This window comes from Triticum dicoccoides, chromosome 4B (genome assembly GCF_002162155.2).
Source record: "Triticum dicoccoides isolate Atlit2015 ecotype Zavitan chromosome 4B, WEW_v2.0, whole genome shotgun sequence".
NCBI classification, from domain to species: domain Eukaryota; kingdom Viridiplantae; phylum Streptophyta; class Magnoliopsida; order Poales; family Poaceae; genus Triticum; species Triticum dicoccoides.
The window spans coordinates 237,192,616-237,206,491 of NC_041387.1; positions in this window are offsets into that span (position 1 = coordinate 237,192,616).

A 13,876-nucleotide genomic window follows, 5' to 3' on the forward strand; every position below is an offset into this window, starting at 1 on the left:
CCCTACACCGGGGGGGGGGGGTCCTATCTCGTGGGGGCCTCAGCTGCTTCTTGACTTGCACTCCAAGTCCTCTGGATCACGTTCGTTCCAAAAATCACGCTCCCAAACGTTTCATTCCGTTTGGACTCCGTCTGATATTCCTTTTCTTGGAAATACTGAAATAGGCAAAAAAACCAGCAATATGGGCTGGCCTCCGGTTAGTAGGTTAGTCCCAAAAATGATATAAACGTGTAAAATAAAGCCCATAAACATCCAAAAGGGGTAATATAATTGCATGGAACAATCAAAAATTATAGATATGTTGGAGACGTATCAGGCATCCCCAAGCTTAATTCCTGCTCGTCCTCGAGTAGGTAAATGATAAAAAAGAAATTTTTGATGTGGAATGCTACCTAGCATAATTCTCAATGTAATTTTCTCTATTGTGGCATGAATGTTCAGATCCAAATGATTCAAAATAAAAGCTTATAAAACATAAAAATAATAATGCTTCAAAGCATATTAATAAATAATCATGTCCTATCAAAATAACATAGCCAAAGAAAGCTTATCCCTACAAAATCATATAGTTAGGCCATGCTTCATTATCATTACACAAAATACTCCTATCATGCACAACCCCGATGACGAGCCGAGCAATTGTTTCATACTTTTTAACGCACTTCAGCTTTTTCAACTCTTATGCAATACATGAGCGCAAGGCATGGACATATCACTATGGTGGTATATGGTGGTGGTTGTGAGGACAAAATGGGAGAAGATAGTCTCACATCAACTAGGCGTATTAACGGGCTATATGGAGATGCCCATTAATAGATATCAATGTGAGTGAGTAGGGATTGCCATGCAATGGATGCACTAGAGTTATAAATATATGAAAGCTCAACAAAAGAAACTAAGTGGGTGTGCATCCAACATGCTTGCTCACGAAGACCTAGGGCATTTTGAGGAAGCCCATCATTGGAATATACAAGCCAAGTTCTATAATGAAAAATTCCCACTTAGTATATGAAAGTGACAACATAGGAGACTCTCTATCATGAAGATCATGGTGCTACTTTGAAGCACAAGTGTGGAAAAAGAGATGGTAGCATTGTCCCTTCTCTCTTTTTCTCTCATTTTATTTTATTCTCTTTTTTTTCTTTCTTTCTTTTTTTTCTTTCGCCTTCTTTTTTTTCTTTTTGTCCTTTCTCTTTTTTTTTCTCTTTTTTTTGTAAAGTCTGAAGTCTCATCCCGACTTGTGGGGGAATCATAGCCTTCATCATCCTTTCCTCACTAGGACAATGCTCTAATAATGAATATCATCACACTTTTATGAATTTACAACTCAAGAATTACAACTCAAAGCTTGAACAAGATATGACTCTATATGAATGCCTCCAGCGGTGTACCGGGATATGCAATGAATCAAGAGTGACATGTATGAAAATTATGAAGGTGGCCTTGCCACGAATACGATATCAACTACATGATCATGCAAAGAGCATTATGACAATGATGGAACGTGTCATAATAAACGAAACGGTGGAAAGTTGCATGGTAATATATCTCGGAATGGCTATGGAAATGTCATAATAGGTAGGTATGGTGGCTGTTTTGAGGAAGGTAAATAAGGGGTTTATGATACCGGCGAAAGTTGCACGGTAATAATAAAGGCTAGCAAAGTGAAAGGATGAGTGTGCATATATCCATGGACTCACATTAGTGAAAAAGAACTCATATACTTATTGCAAAAGTCTACTTAGCCCTCGAAGCAAAGTACTACTACGCATGCCCCAAGAGGGATAGATTGGTAGGAAAAGACCATCACTCATCCCCGATTGCCACTCATAAGGAAGACAATCAAAAGAGAACCTCATGCAACAAATTTGTCACACAACTTTTACCATAAGTGCATGCTACGGGACTTGCCAACTTCAACAAAAGTTTTTCTTAATTTCATAATTACCCACTAGCATGACGCTAACATTACTACCTTTATATCTGAAAACAATTATCACGCATCAAATTGATCATAGCATCCAATTCTTTTTCTATGATAGTTTTTATTATACCCAACTTGGATGCTCATCATTCTAGGACCAACTTTGTAACCATAGTAAATACCATGCTGTTCTAAAAGACTCTCAAAAAGATATAAGTGAGTCATGAGAGACTAGAAATTTCTTCAAAATTAAGACACCACCGTGCTCTAAGAGATATAAGTGAAGCACTAGAGCAAAAACTATCAAGCTCAAAAGATATAAGTGAAGCACATAGAGTATTCTAGCAAATTATAATCAAATAGGCTTCTCACAAAAGGTGTGTACAGCAAGGATGATTGTGGTAAACTAAAAAGCAAAGACTAATATAATACACGACGCTCCAAGCAAAACACATATCATGTAGTGAATAAAAATATAGCTCCAAGTAAAGTTACCAATGAACGAAGACAAAAGAGGGGATGCCTTCCCGGAGCATCCCCAAGCTTAGGCTTTTGGCTATTCTTAAATATCTTGGGGTGCCATGGGCATCCCCAAGCTTAGGCTCTTGCGACTCCTTATTCCATAGTCCATAAAAGCTTTACCCAAAACTTGAAAACTTCACAACACAAAACTCAATAGGAAATCTTATAAGCTCCGTTAGTGAAAGAAAACAAAACCACCACATAAGGTACTGCAATGAACTCATTATTTATTTATTTTGGTGTTAAAAATACTGTATTCCAACTTCTTTATGGTTCATAAACTATTTTACTAGCCATAGATGCATTGAAATAAGCAAACAACACACGAAAAACAGAATCTGTCAAAAACAGAACAGTCTGTAGCAATCTGTAACTAACGCAAACTTCTGGAACTCTAAAAATCCTACCAAAATAGGAAGTCCTGGAAAATTTGTTTATTGAACAGAATCAAAAAAGAATCAACCCAAAATCACGTTCCTGTGATTTAACAAAATTATATCCGTGCGCGCAAAGTTTCTGTTTTTCAGCAGAATCAAATCAACTATCATCGTAGGTTATCCTATAGGTTCTACTTGGCACAAACACTAAATAAAAGATAAAAACACATCTAAACAGCAGGTAGATGCAAGATTTATTACTAAACAGGAGAAAAAACAAAAAACATAAAGAAAATTGGGTTTCCTCCCAATTAGCGCTATCGTTTAACGCCCCTAGCTAGGCATAAAAGCGAAGATAGATCTAAGTAGTGCCATCTTTGGCACTAAATTCATAAGTAGCACGCATGATAGATTCATAAGGTAATTTGACTTTCTTTCTTGGAAAGTGATCCATGCCTTTGTTTAATGGAAATTGGAATCTAATATTCCCTTCCTTCATATCAATAATCGCACCAATCGTTCTAAGGAAAGGTCTACCAAGAATAATAGGGCAAGAAAGATTGCAATCTATTCAAGAATGATAAAATCCACGGGTACCAAATTTCTATTTGCAACAATGAGAACATCATTGATCCTTCCTATTGTCTTTTTAATGGTGGAATCCGCAAGGTGCAAATTTAAAGAGCAATCATCAAGATCATGGAAACCTAGAATATTACATAAAGTTTTCGGAATCGTGGAAACACTAGCACCCAAATCACACAAAGCAAAACACTCATAATCTTTAATTCTAATCTTTATAGTAGGTTCCCACTCATCATTAAGTTTTCTAGGTATAGAAACTTCCAAATTAAGTTTTTCATCATAAGATTGCATCAAGGCATCAACAATATGTTTGGTAAAAGCTTTATTTTGACTATAAGCATGAGGACAATTAACAACGGATTGCAACAAGGAAATACAACCTTTTAAAGAGAAATTATCATAATCAATTTCCTTGAAATCCGAGATAGTAGGTTCAATGTTATTAGAAGTTGAGGACTCTCCAATCTCACTTTTACCAAATTTAGCATCAAGATCTAAAGACTCCGAATTCTTGGGACTCCTTCTAGGCAAAGTTGATTCATTATCAGTCCCATAATCATCAAAATTCATATTGCAAAACATAGATCTAATAGGAGACGCATCAATAACTTTAAGATCCTCATCATTATTTGCATGGAAACTAGAAGAACACGCTTTTATAAAGCTATCTTTCTTAGCTCGCAATCTAGCGGTTATTTCCTTACACTCGTCAATGGAAATTCTCATTACTTTGAGAGACTCATTGATATCATGCTTAGGAGGAGAAGATATAAGTTTAAGAGAATCAACATCAAGCGAAAGTCTATCAACGTTCCTAGCCAAATCATCAACTTTGAGCAATTTTTCTTCAAGCAAAGCATTAAAATTCTTTTGAGAAATCATAAATTCTTTCACACTATTCTCAAAATCAGAGGGCATATTATTAAAATTACCATAAGAATTATTGTAGGAATGTCCATAATTATTAGAGGAATTACTAGGGAACGGCCTAGCATTAAAGTTTCCTCTATAAGCGTTGTTTCCAAAACTATTCCTACCAACAAAGTTCACATCCATAGATTCATTATTATTATCAATCAAAGAAGAAAAAGGCATATCATTGGGATCAAGAGGAGTATTTTTAGTAGCAAACATCTTCATAAGTTCAGCCATCTTTCCACTTAAAACATTGATTTCTTCTATAGCATGCACTTTTTTACTAGAAGATCTTTCGGTGTGCCATTGAGAATAATTAGCCATAATATTATCAAGCAATTTTGTAGCATCTCCTAATGTGATTTCCATAAACGTGCCTCCCGCGGCCGAATCTAAGAGATTTCTAGAAGCAAAGTTCAAACTGGCATAAATTTTTTGTATGATCATCCATAAATTCAAACCATGAGTAGGGCAATTGCGAAGCATCAATTTCATTCTTTCCCAAGATTGGGCAACATGCTCATGATCAAGTTGTTTAAAATTCATAATATCGTTCCTAAGAGTAATGATCTTAGTGGGAGGAAAATAGTTAGAGATAAAAGCATCTTTGCACTTGTTCCAAGAATCAATACTATTTTTAGGCAAAGACGAAAACCAAACTTTAGCACGATCTCTAAGTGAAAACGGAAATAACTTCAATTTGACAATATTGTTATCTGTATCTTTCTTCTTTTGCATATCACACAAACCAACAAAGTTGTTTAGATGAGTAGCGGCATCTTCACTAGGAAGGTCGGCGAATTGATCTTTCATAACAAGATTCAGCAAAGCGGTATTCATTTCATAAGACTCAACATCATTAAGAGGAGCAATCGGAGTACTAAGGAAATCATTATTATTGGTATTCGAGAAATCACACAATTTGGTATTATCTTGCGCCATGGCAACAAGTAATCCAACACACAAGCAAGCAGAAAAAGGCAAGCGAAAAAGAGGAGGAGATTGGGAAAGAGAGAGCGAATAAAATGGCAAGGGTGAAGGGCGGGAGAGGAAAATGAGAGGCAAATGGCAAATAATGTAAATGCGAGGGAGATGGGTTTGTGATGGGTACTTGGTATGTTGACTTGAGCGAAGACCTCCCCGGCAACGGCGCCAGAAATCCTTCTTGCTATGTCTTCAGCTTGCGTTCGTTTTCCTCGAAGAGGAGAGGGTGATTCAGCAATAGTAGCGTAAGTATTTCCCTCAGTTTTTGAGAACCAAGGTATCAATCCAGTAGGAGGCTCCTCAAAAGTCACACGCACCTACACAAACAAACAAAGAACTCGCAACCAACGCAATAAAGGGGTTGTCAATCCCTTCACGGCCACTTGCGAAAGTGAGATCTAATAAAGATAGTAAGATAAGATAAATATATTTTTGGTATTTTATAATATAGATGCAAAAAGTAAAGATGCAAATAAAAGTAGATTGAAAGCAAATATGATAAGAGATAGACCCAGGGGCCATAGGTTTCACTAGAGGCTTCTCTCAAGATAGCATAAGTATTACGGTGGGTGAACAAATTACTGTCGAGCAGTTGATAGAAAAGCGCATAGTTATGATATTATCTAGGCATGATCATGTATATAGGCATCAAGTCCATAACTAGTAGACCGACTCCTGCCTGCATCTACTACTATTACTCCACACATCGACCGACTCCTGCCTGCATCTAGAGTATTAAGTTCATAATAACAGAGTAACGCATTAAGCAAGATGACATGATGTAGAGGGATAAACTCATGCAATATGATATAACCCCATCTTGTTATCCTCGATGGCAACAATACAATACGTGCCTTGCAACCCTTTCTGTCACTGGGTAAGGACACCGCAAGCTTGAACCCAAAGCTAAGCACTTCTCCCATGGCAAGAAAGATCAATCTAGTAGGCCAAACCAAACTCATAATTCGAAGAGACTTGCAAAGATAACTCAATCATACATAAAAGAATTCAGAGAAGATTCAAATATTATTCATAGATAAACTTGATCATAAACCCACAATTCATCGGATCTCGACAAACACACTGCAAAAAGAGTTTACATCGAATAGATCTCCACAAGAGAGGGGGAGAACATTGTATTGAGATCCAAAAAGAGAGAAGAAGCCATCTAGCTAATAACTATGGACCCGTAGGTCTGTGGTAAACTACTCACAACTCATCGGAGCGGCAAGTATGTTGATGTAGAAGGCCTCCGTGGTCGATTCCCCCTCCAGCAGAGTGTCGGCGAAGGCTCCAAGATGAGATCTCGTGGATACAGAAGGTTACAACGTTGGAAATTGTGTTTCGTGGTGCCCCTGGATGTTTTCGGGGTACGTATGTATATATAGGAGGAAGAAGTACGTCAGTGGCCGCCCGAGGGGCCCACGAGACAGGGGGGCGTGCCCTACAGGGGGTGGGGGCGCGGCCTCCTATCTCGTGGGGGCCTCGGCTGCTTCTTGACTTGCACTCCAAGTCCTCTGGATCACGTTCGTTCCAAAAATCACGCTCCCGAAGGTTTCATTCCGTTTGGACTCCGTTTGATATTCCTTTTCTTCGAAATACTGAGATAGGCAAAAAAACAGCAATATGGGCTGGGCCTCCGGTTAGTAGGTTAGTCCCAAAAATGATACAAATGTGTAACATAATGCCCATAAACATCCAAAATGGGTAATATAATAGCATGGAACAATCAAAAATTATAGATACGTTGGTGACGTATCACTAGCCCCGATGAACAGGCCGTGAACGACGACTCGGAGGACAGCAATTACATGCCTCTCTCCGAGGATGAGGTGAGCCTCGGCGACGAAGAATTTATCGTGGCAGAGGATCCCATCGAGCAGGAGCATTTTAAGCGCCGGCTTATAGCCACCGCAAAGAGCCTGAAGAAAAAGCAGCAGCAGCTTCAAGATAATCAAGATCTGCTCACTGATAGATGGACTGAGGTCCTGGCAGCCGAGAAATATAGACTCAAACACCCAACAAAAAGTTACCTGAAGCGCAAATTGCTACCTTAATTCGATGACAAGGCGCTGAAGCTGGCACTACCAGCGCATACTGCGGCTGACCGACCACCGCGTGGCCGAGATAAAATGGCAATTCAGCCCAAGCACCAGCCGGCACTGCCTCGCCGAACAAATAGAAACACAACAGCTCGGGGATACACACATGACCCGCGGTACGATTTGGAAAACAGAGCAGGACAAACCAGATCGATCTATGGATCGCGGGGGTGCGCCCCAACGTGCAACGACGACCAATAGGCCGGATATAACAAGGACAAACCGGTCTGGACCGAATACCACAGACCGGCTCCATCCGAGCTGCGTCCCGACATAGCCCGACACAGAGGTGCCGCACACCCCCTCTACTTCACTGATGAAGTAATGGAGCATGAATTCCTAGAAGGGTTTAAACCCGTAAACTTTGAATCATATGAAGGAACAACAGATCCCGTGGTATGGGTCGAGGACTTCCTTCTCCATATACATATGGCCCGCGGCGATGACCTCCATGCCATCAAGTATCTCCCGCTAAAACTCAAGGGACCAACTAGGCACTGGTTGAACAGTTTGTATATGGAAGATGCATTCCTTGACAACTTCCAGGGCACTTATGTCCGACCTCCGGATGCCGATGACTTAAGTCATATAATCAAACAGCCTGGGAAGTCAGCCAGGAAATTCTGGACTCGGTTCTTAACTAAAAAGAACCAAATAGTCAACTGTCCGGATGTCGAAGCCCTAGCGGCCTTTAAGCATAACATCCGCGACGAGTGGCTCGCCCGACACCTCGGCCAAGAGAAGCCGAAGTCCATGGCAGCCCTTACGACGCTCATGACCCGCTTTTGTGCGGGCGAGGATAGCTGGCTAGCTCGTAGCAACAACACCTCAAGTAAACCTGGCACTTCCGAAGCCAGAGATAGCAACTGCAAGCCCCGACGCAACAGACACAAGCGTCGAAATAATGGCGATAACACCGAAGACACGGCCGTCAATGCCGGATTCAGTGGCTCCAAGTCCGGTCAGCAGAAAAAGCCATTTAAGAGAAATAATTCGGGCCCGTCCAGTCTGGACCGCATACTCGATCGTCCATGTCAAATCCATGGCACCCCCGATAAACCAGCCAATCATACCAACAGAGAATGTTGGGTCTTTAAATAGGCCGGCAAATTAAACGCCAAAAACAAGGAAAAGGGATCACAAAGCGACAACGACGAGGAACCCCGGCCACTGATCACAGGGGGACAGAAGAATTTTCCTCCCCAAGTTAAAACGGTGAATATGATATACGCTACCCATATCCCCAAAAGGGAGCGGAAGCGCGCACTAAGGCACGTCTATGCGATGGAGCCTGTTGCCCCAAAATACAACCCGTGGTCCTCCAATTCGATCACTTTTGATCAAAGGGACCATCCGACTAGTATCCGTCATGGCAGTTCAGCCGCACTGGTGCTAGACCATATCATTGAAGGATTCCACCTCACACGCGTCCTCATGGACGGTGGTAGCAGCCTGAACCTGCTCTATCAGGACACAGTGCGCAAAATGGGTATTGATCCCTCAAGGATCAAGCCCACAAAAACCACCTTTAGAGGTATCATACCAGGTGTAGAGGCCTGCTGTACGGGCTCCATCACACTAGAAGTGGTCTTTGGATCCCCGGATAATTTCCAAAGTGAAGAATTACTCTTCGATATCGTCCCCTTCTGCAGTGGTTATCCCGCACTGCTCGGACGAACCGCATTTGCTCGTTTTAATGAGGTGCCGCACTATGCCTACCTTAAGCTCAAAATGCCCGGACCTCGCGGTGTTATAACGGTCAATGGAAATACAGAGCGCTCCCTCCGTACTAAGGAGCACACCGCGGCCCTTGTAGCAGAGGTACGGAATACCTTTCTTAGGCAAAACCTTAATTCGGCAATAAAGCCCCCAGACACCATCAAGCGAGTCCGAGCTACTCTGCAACAGAACCGTCCGGCTCGTCTAGAGCTCAGCTAGCAATTCGGCCTTCGTCCCAACCCCAATAAAGCGGTGAAATTTGTGCCACGCATACACAACTACGCACTTAAAATACCTTGGGCATGGACGGAGGCATAGCTAGACCGCGGTCCACAATGCGGATCAACCGCCCTGGATCCGTATACCTTCACCTTTTCTCTTTCTTTCAAGTTTTTTCTCCTCTCAGGGCTTTTTCTGATAAACCTGATCACCGGACCCATCGTGGGACGAATACACCAAGAAAGCTAGGGGCTCGGACGTACAAGGGAATACCCAGGTGGTCTCTGCTAACAATCGCCATACCTGTTTTAAATACCCGCACGCAGCTTGCTCTTGGTCGTGGCATGTTAAATAGCCTTATGTGCTTATTGCACTACCTTGTACACATACGCCTTGACGTATCAATTAACTTACAATGAAAAATAATCTGCAGCGTCTGCTCATTACTTAAATTTTTCCTTGTCTATTTATTTTCAATTGCACCCGTACATTCTGGTACGCCTTAATTCGATAGGGGCTTCATTGTACCCCATAACACGGCAAGAAAGTCCGAACACTTTTACAGTAAAGTTCGGCACCCCAAACTTATTGCATTATATGCATCGGCTCCGAATCATGTCTTTGGTCAATAGTTGTGTTACCCGGCTCCTGTGCTTGCTATCTTATGTTCCACTATATTGGCTAGGGTAATAAAGGGAGAACTACTGCGATTGTGTCCCGGTTCTTCCGGACGAGCACCTCAGTAGAGAAGGCCGAAAACTGACTGTCATGATGCGGCGATAGCTAGTCAGTTGTTCGAGAGGTTTTCAAATCCTTAGAGATTTTTTCCGCTTTGTGCGAGGAATCATTTTTTATCCGATTAGGCGTGTATAGCGCCCCAACTTCGGCCTTCCGAATACCAGGGGCTACGCCAAAATTTTGAAATTATAAAACTCCTATGGCTAAGTGAGGGTGATAAAGTTGTATAGTCCGATTTCCTTGTTCGTTGCGTTAAACACCTCCTTAAAGGACCAAAAATTTGGATACAGAATGTTTAGATTTATCCCGAACACCCCTGTACTAGCTACGTGGGGGCAGAAGCTGACGACTGGCCAACTCTCAGATTTCATAAACGGCTGCACAGGAGGTAAAATTTTAAAGAAACAAGCATTGATTACATAAAGACCTCGTTCCATATTACAGGACAGGATAAAATAATTCTTTCATGGGAAAATGATATCCTTGGCACATTGCTCCGCCATAAGGCGGGATCCCTCCATGACACTGTCATTGTACATCTCGGGCTTGCGATGCTTCTTGCCCGCAGGCAGACCCTCGGTCATCAACTTTGTGGCATCCATCTTCGCCCAGTGCATCTTGGCGCAGGCGAAAGCCATCCGCGCACCTTCAATGAAGACCGACAGCTTGACAACATCAAGCCGAGGGCAGGCACTAAATAGCCACTTCACAAGTCTGAAGTAGCTACTAGGCATGGGCTCGGCAGGCCATAGCCGGACTATTAGGTCCTTCATGGCTAGTTCGGCTGCCTTATGCAGCTCGACCAACTGTTCAAAGGTATTGAGACCAAAACAACTTCTCCATAGAGTCCCCCTCTTCGGCTCGAAAGAACTCTGCAGCATCTGATATGTTGCATGGCAGATCGGCAAACGCTCCTGGAGAACTCCAAATTCGGGTATGTAAAAGGAATGTTTCCTTCACACACTTGCTTTGCATAATAAAAGCCTTACCCGCCGCGGTCTTCTTGGCCGCCTGGATTTCCTGGAGGGCGCTCTGGGCTTCGGCCCGGGCATCTTGTGCGCTCTGGCGAACCTTGGCAAGTTCAGACTCTTGAGTCTTCAAACCACGCTCCAAGGAATCGTACTTTTTGACGGCGTCCTGGAGCTGTTGCTGGACCTCACTGAGGGAGTCCTGGATTAGGGGGTCCTCGGACAGCCGGACTATGTACTTATGTCGGACTGTTGGACTATGAAGATACAAGATTGAAGACTTCGTCATGTGTCCGGGTGGGACTCTCCTTTGCATGGAAGGCAAGCTTGGTGATTCGGATATGTAGATTTCCTTCTCTGTCACCGACTCTGTGTAACCCTAGCCCCCTCCGGTGTCTATATAAACCGAATGGTTTAGTCCATAGGACACAACAATCATAATCATAGGCTAGCTTCTAGGGTTTAGCCTCTACGATCTCGTGGTAGATCAACTCTTGTAATACTCATATCATCAAGATCAATCAAGCAGGAAGTAGGGTATTACCTCCATAGAGAGGGCCCGAACCTGGGTAAACATTGTGTCCCCCACCACCTGTTACCATTAGCCTTAGACGCACAGTTCAGGACCCCTACCTGAGATCCGCCGGTTTTGACACCGACATTGGTGCTTTCATTGAGAGTTCTACTGTGTCGTCACCATAAGGCTTGATGGCTCTTTTAATCATCCACAACGATGCGATCCAGGGTGAGGTTTTCCTCCCCGGACAAATCTTTGTATTCGGCGGCTTCGCACTGCGGGCCAACTCGCTTGTCCATTTGGATCAGATCGATAGCTACGCCCCTGGCCATCAGGTCAGGTTTGGAAGCCTGAACTACACTGCCGACATCCGCGGAGACTTGGTCTTCGACGGATTCGAGCCCATGACATGTGCGCCATACAGTCATGATGAGCATGACTTAGATCTGCCATCGGATGGTGTTCAGAAGATCAGACCTGCAGCTGCCCCGGCACTTAATCCGAAGCATATCGTGCCATCCGAGGACGGGTGGATGGACCCCGTCACGGAGGCGGCACACTCAGCGGCGATAAAGCCGAATACAGACTTCGCCTCCAATGACGTCTGCGTCGTCGGAACCCCGGACTCGTCTCCGGCCACGGGCTCCGAACCACGTACATCCGCGCCCATCGAACCTGATTGGGCACCAATCATGCAGTTTACCTCCGCGGATATCTGTAACATCCCAAATTTTGAATTTGGAATGTTATACATTAGATCATCATTGCATTTCATATTTTTTTTTGCATTTTCGTTTGATCCTAGAAATTTCATGCAACTCAAGGACCCGCGGAGAGAGTTGGGAATTTCGTTATTTTCTTATTTGAGTTTTTCTCAAATTTAGAAAAAGGGATCATTTGTTTTTAATTATTTTATCTTCAAATATTTCAGTTATAAAAATAAGAGAGAGGGAATGAAATGACTTTCCCAAAATAAAGAAATATTGAGGATTTAATATTAAAATCAAATAAAACTTTATTTCGTAGTTTTATCGCTATTTTATTTGAATTAGGAAAAATGTGCATTTTCCAAAATTGCATTTAGGCCCCAAATAAATGTTCATCTTGTCTGGCTTATTTTTAGAGGACGGGGGAAATTTATTTCGGGATTTTTGGAGTCCGTTTAGTATTTCTTTTATTTTTTTCCTACACGTCTGAATTATTTAAAAAAAATACTAACCTACTCGGGCCGCCGTGGGCCACCCGAACACGTCCGCCTCTCGCCTTTAAAAGCCGCCAGCCCCACCGGCCCACCCCAGCCCTGCCCCAAACCCTAACCCTAGCACCCGCCCCGCCACCGCCGCCGGAGCCGCCGCCATCGCACCCCGCCTCGCTGCCGACCGTCGCCGACCCCGCCGGAGCCCGCCGCTGCCTCGGTTTTCGCGAGAAAACCGATCGTTTTTTTTTTTCAAAACCTAGATCCGTTTTTTTATAGATCCGGTTCGGTTTATTTTCGGTTTAGTCTATTTTGCGGATGTTCATCCGTACGTTCGTTTTAACGAATGGTTTTCGTTGTTTAGCCGCATAGAGCGAACGTTCGTTCGTTAGCCTGTTCGTCCGATTTTCTTTTTCTCGGATTTTCCGCGATTATTTCTGATTGCGATTTCTGATCCAATTTTCGTTCTAATATAACTTTTTGCTCGTTTATCGGAATCAGGCGATTCAAGCGCCTGGAGTTCCGTCTCGAAACCCTCTTTCCGTTTAACCAACTCAACAAGTTTTGTCTACTCTAAAATTTGACTTAGGTCCAGATTAGTAAATGAAGCTTGTTTCTTTCGCCGTTTGACTTCCGTTGCTTCGTTTAATTTGATTCTTTTTGCAAACCGGAGTTCTTAAGTTGAACTTTCTGGTTAGATCTCTTATTTGAGTTTTATCTGTGCATTAGATGAGTGCTTATTGAATGCTTGTTTGTTTGCGATAGAGTACCCGGAGTGCGTCGTTTGCTACTACGAGTCTCTAGGTTTCACGGATCATCAGCAAGGCAAGTAACACTTTGATCATACCTCTTTACTACCCGGTTTTATTGCATTAGATCAATCCTCAAACAATTGCATTGGTTAGGATGTGATTTAATATGTGGGTTTTGGGAAGTTGATGAGGTAGTAACTATTACCTGTTTTATTATCAAACATTTGGGAGTTACTTCTACGTTTGCTTATATTGCTATGTTATGCTAGTAGACGTGGATTGGGTGAGTGTATCCATGATAGATGTGAGATTGTCATTTGATGGTTTACTTAAGGTGGCAACTTAAATTCACATCTGCG